Source organism: Stegostoma tigrinum, unplaced genomic scaffold (assembly GCF_030684315.1).
Source record: "Stegostoma tigrinum isolate sSteTig4 unplaced genomic scaffold, sSteTig4.hap1 scaffold_58, whole genome shotgun sequence".
Classification (NCBI taxonomy): Eukaryota; Metazoa; Chordata; class Chondrichthyes; order Orectolobiformes; family Stegostomatidae; genus Stegostoma; species Stegostoma tigrinum.
This window is the reverse complement of record NW_026728516.1, coordinates 1,157,935-1,176,249: the sequence shown is the minus strand read 5'-3', so window position 1 is coordinate 1,176,249 and position 18,315 is coordinate 1,157,935. Positions and strand designations below refer to the sequence as shown.

The 18,315-nt window shown below is 43.8% G+C and overlaps 1 non-coding gene across 1 annotated transcript; it reads right to left on the bottom strand.

Moving 5' to 3' along the window:
* Positions 1-4,834: 4,834 nt before the first annotated feature.
* On the bottom strand, positions 4,835-4,916 carry trnas-aga (transfer RNA serine (anticodon AGA)). The gene has a single exon. It is a non-coding gene; the product is annotated as a tRNA-Ser (tRNA).
* Positions 4,917-18,315: the final 13,399 nt, after the last annotated feature.

Below are 18,315 nucleotides of genomic sequence, written 5' to 3'. Positions count from 1 at the left end.
TTCTCCCTCACCTGCTCCCTCACAGAGACAGGGAGTGTGATGCCATAAACCCGAGGCATCATTCCCATGCAGAAAGAAGCCGTTCAGCCCATCGAGTGCACAGCGACTGCCTGCCTCTTGTATTTCTCTGTATTTATTCACAAACAGTGATATCCGTCCCAAATAATGGTGAACTGCATCCTGATCCTTTTGTTATCCATGTCTGAAACAGTGTGGGGAATTACTGCCAAGCATCACAAAAATACTACAAGTAATGTGTTTCCACTTCACCGGTTTATTCGCACCTTAGAGAGGAAGTTTGATGATTCAGTTCCGAGCAGACCAACTGCAAACAGGAGAAGACCATTCAGACCTTGACAAGTGCATCAGCGCTCCTGTGTGAATTTGGCCAGTGCATGAAAATGACATGTTTATTTCAGATACATGAAGCTGATGGAAGCAGAGAGCTGATGAAAGTGCACAGTGCCGTTCACTGCAAGCCACAGGACTAACCCACAGAAAATATCAAAGGATGGTTTCGATCCATCGATCTCTCGGGTATGGGCCCAGCATGCTCCCGCTGCACTACGCTGCTCTGTTGCAGGGTCATCTTCGCAGGCAAGTATTCAGCTTTCCATCTGGTGTGCAGCATTTACATTCGAGGGTGATTTTAAAAGTTTTTCACTGTTGTTTTGTTGCACCAACGTGTCGCAGCTGTGTAAATATAACCTTAATCTAATTTCCCACATTCTGTTGGTCGATTTCACTCAGAATCACAAAACTTGTCACAGCTCAGTCGGAGACCTTGCGCCCAACCTTAGTTATGCCACGTCTCCACAACAAGCAAATGATTATCTCTTTTAGTGTCAATCTTTTTCGTTCTCCCTGTGACATCTGCACAGGCACTTTTAACAAACCATCCAATTCCATTTTGTGTTGATTGAATCTGCCTCTGTCGCTGTCAGATCGTGATTTACCGATCCTAACCAGTCCTTGAGTGGGAATACTCTTCTTCATGTCACTTTTACTTCATTTTCGTCATGCCTTCAAATCTCTGCCTAATCATCCTCAATCCTTTCAGGTGTGGTGCGGTAACGATTTCACACCTTTATTTTCTCTGTCCATGCACTTCGTGACTTGGGAAGCTTCACTCAGATCACTTTACAGCCTTCCGTTCCCCAAGGAGAACTGTCTCAACTTTCCAACCCATCTTCATTTCTGACATACAGCTACATTTTAAACTTTCAATATTGAGACCTATCTTCGATGCTCCTTACTCACAACACCTTCAATGCCTCCAGAAACAATTCTTTTGATGCAGCCTGGCCTGTTTTGTTCTTCCAGTCTCCTCATTGTCTACCATTCGCATGAATCTCTTCAGCGCCATCTCCAACCACTTCATGTTCCTACTTTGTGAAGTTTCATGCTCACAATTGAGCAATGCTTCAGCCTAAGATTTCATTCTGATTCGGAGTGCCTGTGTTCACATTCTAAAACTCTTGTGCTTCCTTTGAACAAGTGCATCCCTTGGACATGTTCGCTGCAATGGTACGTCTACCCTATCCCAAAGACAAGCAGTTCGACTTCATTTCACGAAGCTGCTTTTTTAAGATAATTAACTGGGTACTGTGGCAAAACACGTGTGGTTGTTTAGGATGTAAAACTGGGACTCCTGGCATTTATAAATGCTGTAACACCCAAAGCAAGTATCATGCCCCTGCAGCAACGAGCCACCTGAAGGCCACATGGGCCACTCCTCAACCAGCTGAGACTCGCTTTCTGTGACGTACATCCCACATTGCTTCAGGAATTCCAAGGAGCAAACAGTTTCCAGAACACCATCTTCTCATTCTGTCTCCCTGCTGCCGGGACTGTGCTGTTGTTCCATTACCCCAGGGCCGGGCTCTCTCATTGAACCATTGTTTTTCTGCCTGCAAACAGTGTGGGGGAGGGCAGAGGTCTTTCAATCTTCCCCTGCCTCTCAGTCACTTGGGGTGGGTGAGTCAGTTACACGCATACGCAGGTAATTATCAAATTGTGAACTTTCCCTCAAAGTATGTTACCTGAGAGATAGAAAGATGGTGCGCGAGCGGGAAAGAGAGAAGTGGACACAGGAGACTCTTCCCTCGGGTAAATTAAAATAAATTCTTTTCTGGTGCAGCCTGTTTGATGTTCAGGATTAGTCTTCAAACAACAATCCTGCAGACAGTCTTTTGCAAAGCAGGCGTCGGTTACTTTGCTGCTTCTACAGCAGGAGTTAATGTCTGACACCAACAGTCCCGCGTTCAGTGATTCTGAGTGAAACACTCACTCACTGAGAGACACCCCCAACGGCCCTGAGTTGCAGGGCTGCAGACAGTACAACGTGGAAGGGAGGGATAATAATGAGCCAGTGTTTCTCCCCCACCCGCTCCCTCACAGAGACAGGGAGAGTAACGTCATAAACCCATGGCGTCATTCCCGTGCAGAAAGAAGCCATTCACCCCCATCGAGTACACAGCGACTCTCTGCTTCTTGTATGTCTCTGTAGTTATTCACAATCGGTGATATCTGTCCCTCACAATGATGAACTGTATCTGTGTCATGATGCAGTCTTTGAAATCCTGATCTTTTTGTCATTCACGTCGGAAACAGCGTGGGGAGTTACTGCTGGGCATGACAAAAGCCACTGCAAGTGATGTGTTCCTACGTCACCGGTTTATTCCAATCTCAGAGAGGAAGTTTTACAATTCAGTTTGGAGCAGGCTGAATGAGAACAGGAGAAGACCATTCAGGTCTTCACAAGTGTATCAGCTCACCTATGTGAACTTGGCCATGACAAACTCTAAAAACTTGCATGTCACATCTCTTTCTGCTTCTGCCCCTGCCTCACCTCCAGCTCCCTCTGACCGCCCAGCTCCAAGGTCAATGAGCTGCTCGATACAAACACAGGCAGATCGTGAAGCCAATATTTACCTTGGCAGCAGGTCCAGGGAACATCAGGCTCAAGGAACAGATTGAGAAGCGAGGGGTTTGCAGAGGCTGGGCGAAAAGACACCAGGATTGCATCTTCCTGTCTCCCAGATACAGATTCGGGGAACATGCAGAGTGCCACTTATTCCCAATCCCAATGGATAACGTGCCTGATCGCCAGATGAGGGAAGAGTCAGATCGACACCTTCCTGGCTTGGGTGCATTTTCAAACGTTATCCTAACACTTCACAAACGAATCTGACAACATCTGATCTAAGAGGGCTCCACTACAGAAAAAGACCCTTCCGCCCATTGGGTCTGACCAGTTGAACTCAAGACCGTGGCTGTTCTCGGAACAAAACCAAAATTGCTGGAAACGTTCAGCAGGTCTGGCAGTATTTGTGATGAAAAATCAGGGTTAACACTATGGGTCGGGTGACCCTTTCTCGGAACTGACTGTTCTAGTCTTATTTCCCACCACATGGCTCGCAGCCTCACCACGGTTGGCCCTGCAAGTGGATATCTTAAAGCTCTTTAACTTTTATGAAGGTTTGTGCTTGTTCTGCAATGACAGACAGTGAGTTGCCTTCTCCCACCATTGGCAGTCTGATTGAAAAGTTTTGTTCCCTGTCACAAGCAAAATGAAGGGAGTAAACAGCCGTCGCATTCAATTCCACATTTCTCCCAAAGTCAGCAGGATCTGCAGCAGCATAGGGAAGCTTCACTAGATTTTAAGTGCAATGGCCTTAACCACTCAGCCATGCCTGCTAGGAGAGATATGATGCTGTTTTTCTTTTCAGGTCACTTTCCATGGCCAGTCGGGCTGTGGCAGAATGAATTCTTGCTGGGTTTGTTTGAATCCAATCACTTCACAGATTTTTTAAAGTGTTAAACTTGGTATGTGGTGATTCTGATTGTTTCATCCCAATAGATAAAATAAACTTTCATTCGCAAGTGAAATATAAATGCAGGAGAAAGGCTTAGCATATCTGGGAGCATCTATGGGCAGAGAATTTGAGTCAATGTTTCAGAGCTTCTTCAGAACTCTGTTTTCTCCTTTCTGTAGTGCAGTCTCTGTTTTTTGTTTCTGATTCCAAACATTCTCAGCTCTTTATGGCAGCGAGAAAAGCAACATCAAAATACCTTTGAGATGACTCACCAGACAAGATTTCCGTTTGGGCAACATTTTCCTGACTACCTTAAAACCCGTAACTGTACAGTCAAAAGGGAACTGGTAGAGTAGGAACTGCACTTGTTCCTTCCTCAGTGGCCTCAAACCGACAGTTTCACATTTCACAGTTGAAAGTCATAGCCAGTTGATTAAATTTGTGGAAACAGGCCCTTGAACCTAACAAGTTCACACTGCCACTTGAAGCATACCAACCAGACCCATCCCCCTGCAGCCCACACACTCATGACCACTATGGGCAATTTAACATGGCCATTCCACCCAGCCTGCACATCTTTGGACAGTAGGATGAAACTAGAATGGCTGGAGGAAACCCACACAGAGAGTCATCTGAGGCTGGAATCGAACCTGGGTCCCTGGTGCAGTGAGACTGCAGTGCTAACCACTGAGCCATCATGCCGGACGGCAGCACAGAAAATTGCGAGCTCTTAAAGCAGGTTTGGAGTGAATTCAAACTCCCAACTGCATCACTTGGAATGATAATTGTCTGTATCAGCTGTACTTTTCTAAAACTGAAGGCATTTCATGAAAAACAGCAGTTATGCAGAATAAACAGATGGAACACAGCAGAAACTCAACATGCCCAGCTGTACTGGTGGGAAGTGAAACAGAGCTGAGGCTTTGACTACAACGAGATTCTTGCTCAGAACATGTCTTCCCTGAATGGAAACACATTTCCTGACCTGAGAAAATGTGAGCTTGTTTTGAGAGGAACGTAGTTGGCAGGATTTGAACCTGCGCGGTGATACCCCAATGGATTTCTAATCCATCGCCTTAACCACTCAGCCACAACTACCGGCCCCTGACTGACTTTTAGTATTTCTTTTGAAAAGTATCTAACAGGAAAGGCGAGGATTCGATTTGTGATGCCTGTGTCACGACCCTAATATTTACTGTCACCTTGTACTTGATCAGAATGGAGTCGGCTGTTGTGGATTAAGTTGAACTAAACACGTTGATGAACGATAGAGTGGATGGAAAGGATCCATTTCCATGAGCAGAAACATTAATTATCAGGGCAATCGATCGAGGAAGAATTATGTCCTTGCATTTTAATCGCGCCTTTCACCACCACCCCAATCACAGCCAATGAAGTACATTTGGAACAGAATCATCTTTGGCAAATCTAACGTGCAAATCAGAGCAGTTGGTTTAATGAGAGGTCTAATTACAAAATGCTGGTACTGGAGACGCCGATGAGTTCACACCGAACTTTGGAGGATTGTTGCGTGCTGATTTATACTCGGGTGTGTTATCTCAGAGAAAAGAGTTGCCCATTTAAATCAGAGATAAGGTGGGTGTTCTCACATTCAGGGAGAAGCAAATCAATAGAATTCTTGAGAACAGTGGCTGCCCTGGCTCCGTTTATTCAAGGCTGAGAAGACATTTCGTCATTTTGGTTGTCAAGGGCCACATGGATGAGGCAGAACAGTGGTGTTGAGGATTACCAAATCAGCCATGACTTTATTAAAATTTGCAGCTGACCCGACTGGCTAAATAGCTCCCATTTGCTCCATTTGCTCATCTGTCATTTGGAAAATGCGAGGGAACAATGTAAAAGCAGAAATAGCAGAACATTCACCAAAGATGACCGCCGTCAAACTGAGTCAACATCGTTCGGTGAAAGGAAATCTACGTTGACAATTTTCCAAGAGTTACTTGTTAATATTAAAAGCAGAGTTCATGTAGGAAGCCTATAGATGAATTTTATTTGCATTTTCCATCCCACTCAGAAAGGGGTCATATAAAAGCTCATAGCACAAGTATGTTGGGTAATAAATGAGCATGGACTTCCTATTGTTTAATTAAAAGAAGACACAGAATCAGGATGAATGTGTTTATTTTTGTATTTGAAACACCCATTCCCCACAACCCACCCACCATGCTCTTAAATACACTATTTGATGGGGACTGTTCTCTTTGAGATCTTTTAAGTTGAGAAAGTTCATTAAACCTGCCACATTGTACATTACCAGAACTAAATTAGCCACACACCACATCCTAGCCCAAATGTATATTTTGCCTGTTTGAAAAGTTACGGAGACACTTTTTTTTCTCTGAAAGTTATCACCTTCATAAGAAAAAGGGATTTATACTGAATGAAAAATCGTAAGCAATTCTTTACTTGGCACAGATTTATTAACAGACATCAACATTACAGATGTGTAGTTCCTGACTCCACCCTGTGACTGGAAGTGTCTAGTTATTAGTTCTCCAGTCACCAAAGAATGTATGCAAAATATTTGATAAAAATGAACAACTACAGTCAAGGCCACTAAAACATTTGTCATCTGTGTGGCTGCCAAGATGTCTCAGAAAGTGGAATGATTGATTAAATCCTTTCCCAAGAGACAGCAGCATGGTGATTCAGTGGTTAACATTGCAGCCTCACAGCGCCAGGGACCTGGGTTCCATTCAAGCCTTGGGCGACTGTCTGCGTGGCGTTTGTACATTCGCCCTGTGTCTGCATGGGTTTTCTCCGGGTGCTTCCGTTTCTGCCCACAGTCCAAAGATGTACAGGCTCGTTGGATTGGCCATGCTAAATTGCCCATAGTGTTCAGGGGTGTGTGGTTTATGGGGGATGGGACTGGGTGGGATACTCCAAGGGGCAGTGTGGACTTGTTGGGCCAAAGGGCCTATTTCTACACTTTAGGGAATGTAATGTTTCAGAACAAATGCATGATTTCTCTCCCGTGTGAATTCGCTGGTGTGAGAGCAGACAGAAAGACTGACTAGATCTCTTCCAATGCTTGGAGCATTTGATTCACCTCTCCTAAGTACGATGTTGCTAGTGAGTAGCAGGTAGGATGTTTTGAACCCTTTCCACACTTAAAGCAATTATAGAGTACGAGAGATATTCAGCACAGAAACAGAGTCTTTGGTTTAACTCAACCATGACGACAAGGTTTCCAAAATTAATCTCGTCCTGTTTGCCAACATTTGGCCCATAAACCCTTCCTGTACATGTATCCATGCTGATGCCTTTTATATGTTGTATTTATACCAGCCTACACCGTTTCCTGTGTCAGTTCATTCCAGACGCGCACCATCCTGCGTAACAAAACATTTACACGCTATGTCCCTTTAAAGTCTTTACCCTCAACCTGAAACCTCTAACCTCACGTTTGGAATCCCCTACCCTGGGAAAAAGACCCGATCACTAAACTTCAAGATTTTATTAAATTCTATTAGGTCACTCCTCAGCATCCATCCCTCCAGTATAAATAGCTTGAGTTTATTCAGCGTCTCCCTCCAGCTCAAGCGCTCCAAACCTGGCAGCATCTTTGTAAACCTTTTCTAAAACTTTTAATCTTTCCTTGAGCAGGGAGAAGATAATTGACTGCAGTTTGCGAGGTTTTGTCTGTGTCTATTAACGTGGTTAATGGGTGCAGAGAGGATGCTCTTTACCTCTCCAGTTTAAATTGTGAAAATATCAGTTTTAAAGCAGTGTGAGAGGAGATTGTCTCTTTCTGTGCATTTTCACTGGAAATGTTCAGCTGTGATCTGACCACCTTTACAAAAGTGGTGTGTGACTTAAGTTCTCACTGAGTAACATTGAGATAGAAAAAAAGCGCAAAGTTTCTGTGTTCGGGTGTTTAAGTTCATGAACATATGGATGGGAGCTGAATCAGGTTGTGTTGCACAATGGATTAGTTGATTAATGTGCCTTTCTAATAATCAAGATTTTTTTTGAGTCCCACTGTTGCCTATGGCTTACATTGAGGATACATTGTCTACACCTCTTGCAAATAGTGCCAGTTGCTTGATTCCTGAAGCCCGAAGTGGCTCACTTCTTGTTGTTAGACTCAACGCATGATTATTTCTCTGCTCCCACTCCAGCTGCCTGAGGCTAACCCAACTGGCAGTTTTGTTTGTTGCTGTTTTGTGAACGGTAACAATTAACAATTGTCGGCTAATCAGAGAGAAAAAAAAAGATAAATATGCCAATTGACACGTAAAGCTGATAACTTCTCCTGATATTATATTATTGGAATGCATAACTCGCCTCGTTCCAATTAACGATCTGTGGACCTAAAAGGTTATCTCTCTTTCTCTCCAGAGATGCTGCCAGGCCTGCTAGTTTCTCGGTCAATTCCTGTTTCTCTTTCAGACTTTCAATATCTGCAGTTCTTTGACTTCTGTTAACTTGAATAATTTCTGGGACAAACCAGCCCATCTACCAGCTCCAGAGCCTCTTTTCTGCTCCAGAAAATCAGTCATCACAATAAACAAGCAGAATAGAACTTCCATTCCCTGACCAAAAAACGGAGCTCAGCCTCTGGTGGTGAAAGCACCATATCCTAACCATGAGACCACCAGAAAGGGTAATTTAGACCCTTATATCTTTTCTCACCGACACTGCTTCTGACTTTTGATTTTGTACCATTTTGGCTGCAGATCAGTTTCTTCCCTTCACCAAAATTCCATTTGCCTTTTTAATTACCTGCTGCACCTGCAATCCTACTTTTAGCGATTCATGCACAAGGACACCCAAGTCCCTCTGCACAACAGAGTGCTGCTATATTTTACCATTTAAAACATAGTCCATTTTGCGTTATTCCTACTACAATAGATGACCTCACAGTTATCAAAATTGTACTCCATCTGCCAGACCTTTCCCCACTAACTTAGACTATCAATATCCCTCTGCAGACTTTTAGTTTCTTCTGCACACTTTGCTCTATACTCATCTTAGTGTCATCTGCAAATTTTGACACACCACACTTAGTCTCCAACTCCAAATCATCTGTGCAAATTGTAAGCAATTCTGGTCCCAGCACTGATCCCTGAGGGATACCACTAGCCACTGATCGCCAATGAGAAAAAACACCCATTTGCCTCTACTCTTTGTTTTTTAACTAGTCAACCAACCCTCTATCCATGCCAATATTTTACCTGCCATACCGTGCAACTTTATCTGTTATAGCAGCCTTTGGTGTGGCACCTTGTCAAATGCCTTCTGGAAATCCAGATACACCACATCCACAGGTTCCCCATTGTCCACATTGCAAGTAATATCCGCAAAGAATTCCACCAAGTTATTTAAACATGACCCATTCTCATGAACACATGCTGGGTGTTCTGAATGGAACAATTGATGTCCAGATATCTTGTTGTTTATTCCTTAATGATGGATTCAAGCATTTTCCCCACCAAAGTTAAGCTAACTAACCTAAAGCTACCTGCCTTTTGTCGACTTCCTTCTTTAAACAGTGACGTCGAATTGATTGTTTTTCAATCTGCGGGAACCACCCCAGAGTCCGGTAAATTTTGGTAAATAATTACTAGAGCATTTGCTATGTCCCTCATCACCTCTTTTCGTATCCTGGGATGCATTTCATCAGGGCCAAGAGACATGTCTACCGTTAGCCCCATTACATTGCCCAACACTGCCTCCTTGGTGATCATGATAATCTCTGTCAGAATCAGTGAGAGTTTCGCATCAGAGGTGAATTAAAGGGGAAGAAGCACTGAAATCCATTGCTTTGATCAGCTCAGAAACAGTATGATAAAAATGCTCTTTGTTGAAACGTACAGGTGTTATTGGTGATGTAAAGGATTGGATGCAGAAAGGTTAGTTCCCTTCTGGGGCCGTTTGGGGAAGGGAGTGTCTAATATCAGAATGGAAGTCGCACATTTAAGGCAGGGTCGAGGTAAAATTTATCCTCTCAGATGGTTGTGAATCAGTGGATTCCTTTCCAGAAGACGGTTGTCGAAGCTCGGCCAATAAGTATAAATAAGGTTGAGATGAAAATATTTTTAGCAACAAGGGTATCAGAGGTTACGGAGAAATCCATGAAAAGGCAGTTCAGGATTGTCAGACAGGATTATCCGCTCATTTAATAGCGGAGCAGACTTGATGGGCTGAGTTGGCTCTTTCTACTCTAAAATGCATGATGTTGGTGTAAGGCTGCAAAACTGACTGGAGTAAAATTCGCCAACGTAAAAATGTGTGGATCCCATCAGGGCACTGAACCAAGGTGAGATGTGCAAAGAGCAGCAAACAAACAAAATTGTGGTTGGTTGTTCCGGCGTGATCCGTATACCAGAGTAAACAGGAAAAACCATTCTTCAGCTCCCACACTAAGCCTGGCTCCATTCGGCCCACAGTCAACTCTCACAAACCACCGTTGCCCTTCACATTCCCTGACTTCCCATCTGTACTTGTCTTAAACAAATTGCACATCAGGCTACTGCAGGGGACATTGCTGATGTAGAACTGGGAAATAGATTGAACCGATACCGCCTGGTGTACGATATAATTCTGCTTCGAAACATCGATCAATATAACATAGCTATTATTGCAAATTTTAACCAGGAACACGCCATGGCAGTGAAGGCAGTGAATCCTAATCAGCAGACTATAAGCGAAGACTTCTATCTGTATCACCTTGGTCACTACCTGATTTAGCATTGCATCTCTCATACTTCTGCACATGATCCTCTCGGCTCCATTTCAGTTTTGTTGCATTGTCTTGGTTTATACTGCACAGGCTATACTGTCATCTATTTCATAGCAGCTTCTAATGCATGAAACCCTACCTTACAGGGCACTGCCTTCGCTCTGTAGCGCAGTATTTAAAACAATGGTCTTGTAAAGCACCAGTCATGAGGTTACTTCTAATTGGAGGAGATGAGAATGTTTGTACAACTGCGGCATCCAATATCTAAAAGAGGACTTTCAATACTGTCTGAAATTATGCCAATGTCATTTCCCCCAGAGGCCAGCAGTGAGGTGAGGTGAGGTATTATAAACTGTCGGTTGACAAGGGAACAATGGGGGAGCAACACGGAGAGGGGAGCGGCCACATACTTTATTTCTTTGCTGTAATCAGATTCTGGTTTTGAAGTGTGAAATGGGACAATATAACCCAAATGGGTGAAATCCTACATTCTGGGGGTTGGTCTCTGCTGAGGCCTTTGTCCGCTTCTGGGTAATGTGTCTGTTTATTACCTTCTGAGGGTGAAAATGTGGTCCACTTCCCCAAGGGAATGGGAATATCTCAAATGGCCCGCACACAAAGCCAAGGCTGGAAACTGGGATGTTGAGCCTCTTTCTGTGCTGTAAAACACGATGGTTCAATCATTTTTGAGGAGAAGCAAATGCCACAGAAAGAAAAAAAGCCAGAAGTTATGTCATTAAGAAACGATGCACTTACATCCGCCAACATCCCTGGTGGTCTCGTGGTTAGGATTCGGTGCTGTCACCGCTGTGGCCCGGGATCGACTCGCAGTCAGGGAATCAAGTATTATTTTTCCTGATGGTGACAACAGCAAAGGCAGTGCAGCTCTGTCCGCAATCCTTTTCCTGTCAGTTACTGTCCCTGAGAACATCAGGGTATATATTCAGGTGGCTTAAAGAGGGGAAGGGTGCCTTAGCCATCACTGCTCAGTCAGGCTATTCACCTTTGTGTTGTGTTGTCAGCAGGAACATGAGCAGTAAGGGTAACATTGACAACATAAACAACCAACAAAGATAATCACAGTCGCTACATCAATTCAGTCATCTCCCCTTTGCGATACGGTGAGTTTCACTGCCATTTGATGTCAGGAAGTTACAATTCACCCTATCGATTTTACTCAGCCATTCAATGAGATCACTACTGATCTGATAAATGTCAACTTGGCTTGCCTGCTTTCCCTCCGTAACCTGAGGTAAACTCGAGCCTAATCACAACACCATATATTACCGATATTTTTCGGAAGTTCGGATGACTTCAGTGACCTGTGCATGTTTGCATGAAATTGAATAATATGAAATGAGCAAAAAAAAAAGCCCTTCCCACAATTCAACCCAGTGCAGGGTCAGACATATGACAAAAGTAAGAGAGCAAAAACGTTACCTCTATTTCTCCCAGCACAGACTTCTCTCTTGACGAGTTGAATATTTGCAGCATTTTTCATTATAATTGTGACATTTTCACGGACAGCTCCTCCCTCAATCCACAAATAACTGTGCTTCCAAAAACTATTTTTCCTCACATTAAAATTGCTGAGTATCTTTGCATACAGCCAGATGCCCAAATAATCCCTGCTCCATGTCAATAAAAGCTGTTCCAGGTGAGTTTGGAGCTCACAGACTCGGCATTTCACGCATCTCTACACCATCACAGAAGGACCACGCACTCACTGTTTGCGTCACTTCTGTCTGTATCACCCTGATCATTACCTTATTCAACATTTGCTCTCATCATTCTACACATGATCCCCGCGGCTCGATCTCGATTTTGTCACATTGTCGTGGCTCATATTGCGCAGACTATCCCGTCATCCATTATCACAAGGTATAGAACATAGAACATAGAAAAAGTACAGCACACTGCAGGCCCTTCGGCCCACGATGTTGTGCCGTGGAATAATCCTAATTTGCAGTATGTCTGCACGCTCACTGCCATCCCCATTTTCTTTTATATCTTCGCGGCTGGTCACTGAGTTTCTCTGGTTCTGTGCCCAGGAACTGAGATTACATGGTCGTATACAGCAATGGTTACTTCCTTGTGTGAAGGAGTTGATGGAGTATCAGACGTTAAACTAGATACCTTTTGAAAGGTACATGTCTACAATAGCTGGCACTATACACTGAGTCTTTGCTATTTCGTAGAAATCTATCAGTCTCAGTCTTCAATATAATCATTGATGGAATCTCCACAGTCTCTGGTAGCATCGTAATTACAGATCCAGACCTGTGTGAATCGCTACATTACAGCGCACTGGTTGGAAAGAATTCCTGTTGTTGATCTGGTGCTGTTCCTAACATATCCTCTGCCACTGTAGTTGTTGCTCTTTGCATGCAAGCTAATCCATGTGGTGCCGTGATTGTATTGTGGTTCGTACTCTGCGTTGTGGCCACAGCAACCTCGGCTCAAATCCGAGTCACAGCAATGGGTGCTTGCTGCATTTTTCAAATATATTGTGCCATGGGCTACAGAAATGCGGGAAGTATCAAACATTTTCATGTGAAAATATTCTTTAAGGTGGTGACAATCATCTCTCAACCTCGGCTCTCTCACATATCTGCATTCGATGTGTCTGAATTCAAAACTACCTCTTGGAGAATTCTCTCTCTCCCACAATCACTAACTCTCCTTTCCATTCCTCCTTCACTTCACTCAGGCTTAGCACAATCGGACCCTCATTTTCACAGTGACATCGTTCAGTCTGCCCTATTTTGGTCAACAATGCTGGTTGCACATTCCCCAGTTTCACCACTGGAACCTTCAAGCCAGTTGATCCATTTAGATCCTGCGGTTGTGAAATCAAATGACATATCACAGCTTTTACTGACATGGACCAGCGCTGATTTGAGCGTTAGACGCAGGAAAAGTGAACAGGGCAATATTGGTCAAAAGAGACTTTGTTGGAAAAGATTATTTTCTGCGGATTTCTGTGTCATTTATGTAATTTGTTAATTCAGGTACAGCTAGAATGTTGTGTGCAGCCTTGTAATTCACCTAGCATGAGGGATTTGATAGCACTGGAAACGATGCAGAAGAGATTGACTGGGATACAGTGTGGGCTGAAGAGCTTCCGTTGTGAAGAGAGATTGGACAGACTGGGGTTGTTTTACTGGGAGCAGAGATGATTTACAGGAAACATGCTTGAGATGTGCAAAATAAGAAGACATCTGGGTAAGGTGGACTGAAAGAAATGTATTCTCTTGATGGAGGGATTGATCACAAGGGGTAATAAATATAAAGTAAGATGGAGGAAGGTTTGCGTAGATGGGCGTAAAAATGGAGATGCTGCCAGTCCTGCTGAGCTTTTCCAGCAACTTTGCTTTTCTTCGAGGATCAATATAGCTTCAAAGGTGGGGAGGGTCTCTGCCTGAATGAGTAGGGCTTCTATGATTCTACGCGTTTTTTACTCATTTAGGATTGTGAAATTATCTGCACCAAAATGTGCGGCTTCCTAATATCTGCTCAGAAGAGAGGTGGGTCTCAAAACGACTCCATGGAACATCACTGCGAACTGTCCTTGAGTCTGGGAAACAATTCTTCACAGACAATTTTACACCCCCGCTGTCACAGTGCTTTTCATTCTATGACATGACCCACACTACACCAACTGTCATCGTCATTTTTACATTAAAGAATGCACAGCTATTTACATATATCTCTCAAAGAAGTGTGAAAATAGTGTCAGTGCACCAAACTAATCGGATACAATATTGCATCAAGAAGCAAGTGGTTATTATTGCCGGGTGTTTTTGCATTGGGTAGTCTGTTTTCAGGCTTGGTGTGAGGTCCCATGATATCTGTGCTAGGAATATGGATGTTGAAGCAGGAATTTGCCAATCCGTCCTTGCAGTCTGCTCCATTATTCAATATGATTATGGAGATTGCCCAACTCAGTCCCCTGTTTCAATGTTCATTCCAAATCCGTTTGTCCCTTGAGGCCGAAGAACAATAACTAACTGCTTCTTGTAAAAGTAATCAACGTTTTAGCTTCAACTGCTTTCTGCAGCATATAGTCCTTCAGGCTTGTTGCCTTTTGGGCGGTGATTTTCCCCTTACCTCAGTCCTAAGTCGTTTACAGCTTATCGTAAAGTGTGATCTCAGGTTATGGACTCTCCAGTCATCGGAAACATGCATCCTCTGTTTACCTTGCCTAGTCCTGTTGGTATTTTATAGGCTGATATAAACTGCCCCTCATTGGCCTACAGGTACGATTAATGATTTGTGAGTCAATGTCAGAGGCATGGTTAAGAAGTTTGCAGGAGACACAAGATTTGTTAACTTCATCGAGTATGAAGAGGGACAATGTCAAGTGTAGAAAGATGTCGATCGACTGGTCAGGTGAGCAGAAAAATGACGAATGGAATTCAACCCGGGAAAGAATGATGTATTTGACGAAGTCCAACAAGGTAATGGAATGCACAAACAGAGAGCGAATACCGAGAGTTGTATGGAAAGTTTTGAACATGGATGTAAACTATCGGAGTCAGAAAGATTTAGGGGACAAGGACAAACACTTCTTTTTCAGCTAGAAGGTGACAGTTATATGGAAATCACTGCCTGAAATATTGAACAGGCAGAAACACTGAATTCATTTAAAACTTGCATGGATTTTGCACTCATGTTCATCAACTGCGTGTCTACAGCTGTAATTCTGGAAAGTGGGCTTCAGTAAGTGCCTGCTTCTCCTTCAGCTCAAAGACACTGGACAGTTACGTCCTTCCAGTCCGTATGTTTTACAACAATTTCGGATATAATTACGTGGGCTCCATTCCACCCTCAGGTGACTGTCCGTGTGGAGATTGTATGTTCTCCCCGTGTCTGCGTAGGTTTCTTCAGGGTGGTCCGGTTTCCTCCCTCAGTCCAAAGATGTGTGGGCTAGGTAGATTGGCCATACTAAATCACCTGCAGTGCGCAGGGATGTGTGGATGAAGTGGGATGAGCTGGGGGGTCTGTGTGGGTGGGATGCTGTGTGGCTCAGTGTGTTCTAAGTTGGGCCGAAGGGCCTGCTTCCACACTGATTGGATTCGACTGTACATGACAGAGAGAAGGCACCTTTACATAACTGACCATTTTATTATATCAGTGAGATGATGGCTCCCTCAACAGCTTTGTCGGCCTGTCATTGTGCACCTCCTAACCACGTAATGTTGCTGTTGTGTGGAATGAATGTGGATATTTGTCTCCTTCAGCGAGCTTTTATTACACGGTGAGAATTCCTTGTCTAGTGGGAGCACCCTGGGCCTATTAACAGGAGTCGCTGATTTGAAATGGCTCTGTGCTGTTCATATTTCCTCTAAAGATCCTTTATGCCAGAAACTCTTGTATGCTGATCTGACAGTTTAATTTGTTTCCTTGACAGTGATTTCCCACAAACTAACAGTAAACCCTTCAATCTAAATACAGTCTCTCAAACTGTTTCTGTTCCTCATGGGTCCTGTGACGCTGTCGGGATGTGCAGACAGGCGCAGCTTCCCAATCAAATTCTCTGAACCAAATGCAAAGCACTGCCTACCAGCGGAAGTAACTGGGTAAATCCATTCAGCAATGGGCATTAGCCGGATGAAGAGAGATTGGACGCAAACAGCAGGCTCATGGGAGCACGGAGAGAGTAAGGGAAAAGGCTGTTATTGACGCTGTTTGGTGTCTTTTCTCCCCAAGCAATGGGGAATTGATTTACTTTAGGAAGAGCTATAACAGGTTTGAGATTCAGAACATTATAGTGACGATGCTGCAAATTGTGGGCACACCCCTGCCGCTTGCCTTCATTTTGACAAACACCCTGATCAGATTTTCGAAAAAGACTGCACTCAATGATATCGGTCAGTTCCAGAAAATTCCGTTTTTGTTCATGAAGTTGTTGGAAAAGCTCAGCATGTCTAGCAGCATCTGTGAAAAAAGGCATCAGAGTTCACGTTTCAAGGCCAGTGATGCTTCTGCAGAACTTGATACAAGACTTATTAAGTCCAGGAGAGGTTTCTTTATTAGCTTCAATACAGACAATTGAGTCAGGACCAGGGCAGTTGGCACAATTGGCAGTCGTGGGAAAAGTGGTTATAGACATCCAGCAAGATAACTTTGAATAGTTTTGTTCGATATGAAACAATAACTTTGCTTCTCGAACAGATTATGCCAGGTTAGCTTAGTTTGTACTCAAATTCTTTTCCTGTTATTTTTATAAGTTCTTGAGGAGCAGTGAGCTCTGATCGGTTTGCTGCACTGGGCAAAGTTGAGATCATGGGTCCGGTTAGTCATTGCTTACACTGTTGCTTTTGAATGTCACATTGTGCAGTGGAGGTTGACTGTTGTGCAGCTGCACATTGACAAGTTGTGTGAAAATGCAGCATCTCAGCTGCGGGGTCAATCAGAGCAAACAAAACTGCTCTGATCGCAGACTCTGATGCAGCAGTGAAAACACCCAGAAACATATCTCAATTGCATGCCGATGGTGAAGGGAAAAAGCAGAGATTGCATCACACGCCACCGAACAGGATGCAAAGCACGGAACTAGCAATATGGGTCTGACGTACATATTTAATATTGTGATTGAGCTCGTCACATGACGTTATAAGCAGCACGCGATAACCAGCGGAGCTAACTGACCAAAACAACGACACGGCCTCGTGAGTAACCTCATCTGTTTACCCATAATGGTCACAGCATTGGCAGCCTCCACATTTCTGACTTTAACAGTGATCAGTGCATCGTCAATGGTAGAATCGCACAATTTCAAGAGAACTGTTTGACCTGCAATCCCAATTGCCGACGAAGACTCGAATCAAGCAATTTCAGGCACAAAGCCAACAACCTGTTTTATGCATGTTGTTTGATCGTTGTGCTGAGAAACACCTCAGATTCAACTGACACGTGTTTTGTTTTTCTTCAAGTTCGCTCACAGATCCTTTGACTCGTGTTGAAACTCTGCTGAGGGACTTGTCATGAAACTCATGCCAAATAGATTTCAACTGAAGTTGGTGAGCTAGTTTGTTTCATCTTTCAAACGATAAAATGTCTTCGTCAGTTAAACCAATAGAGCTGTGATGCTGTCAATCATGGGCAAAAAGAGACGTTGCTGGAAAATCACATCAGTTCCGGCAGTATGTGTTGAGAATAATCAAATTGGAGTTAACGATTCAAGTTCAATGACACTTCCGCAGAACGTGATGGGAGCCTTGTTAACTCCAGAAGAGGTTTATTTGTTACCTTCAATACAGATGCTTGTGGCCTCACCAGGGAAGTTAGTTCCACTGGCAGTCGTGGGAAGTGTAATAACAGACATTCAAAAAATAATGTTCAATAGTTTCTTTCAATTCGAAACACTAACTGTGCTTCACTTCCAGATGATGTCAGATCTTCTTAGTTTCTACAGCATTTACTTCCGGCTATTTGCAAAACTTGGTGAGGAGCAGTGAACCCGGATCAATTTGCTGCACTGGTCAAAGTTGTGATGATGGGTCCGGTTAGTTATTGCTTACACTGTTGCTTTTGAATGTGACATTGTGCAGTGGAGGTTTACTGTTGTGTGGCTGCACGTTGGCAGATTGTGTGAAAATGCAGCATCTCGGCTGCGGGGTGAATCAGAACAAATGAAACATCTTCTGATTGCAATCTGCGCCTCAGCAAATACCCAGTGACATACATCACTTGCGAGCCAATGGCGAAGGGCAAAAGCAGAGACTGCACCACAAGCCTCCGACAAGAACACAAAAGCTGCAGGAAGCCCTGGGGACTCCATGCACT